Here is a 443-nt window from a genome sequence, read left to right as displayed (position 1 = left end):
AGCTATCATGTGGTCAGAACTTAGGAGAGTAGCAAAAAATAAAAAATAAACAAATAAACAAACAAATTTGATGCCTTAATTATTCAAGTATCTCGTGTCTCTAAGAACCAAATATATTTATAAACATAAAGCAAGTTAACCAATACTCATTACTCACAGTCGTCATAGAGTCAGTCAAAAGTGGAGTGTGGAGCCCAATTCAAGTTTTGTCTCAAGAGTGTGGTCCAAACATGAAACAGCCTTCTGCCTTCCCAAGTGGCAAATTCTGAAGCTCAAGTTCCCATCTCTCCCTACTCCCAAGTCCCCACTACGGCACCACTACGGCACTACCAATGACCAAGCCTTTATCCTTATCCCTTTGCTTCTCACCACTCTCACACACACAATCAAACTTTCTTTCTCTGTTTCCCTTCTTCTTCTGAGTTCTAAACCACCAAAAACTG

This window comes from Corylus avellana, chromosome ca7 (assembly GCF_901000735.1).
Source record: "Corylus avellana chromosome ca7, CavTom2PMs-1.0".
NCBI lineage: Eukaryota > Viridiplantae > Streptophyta > Magnoliopsida > Fagales > Betulaceae > Corylus > Corylus avellana.
This window is presented reverse-complemented; position numbering follows the sequence as displayed.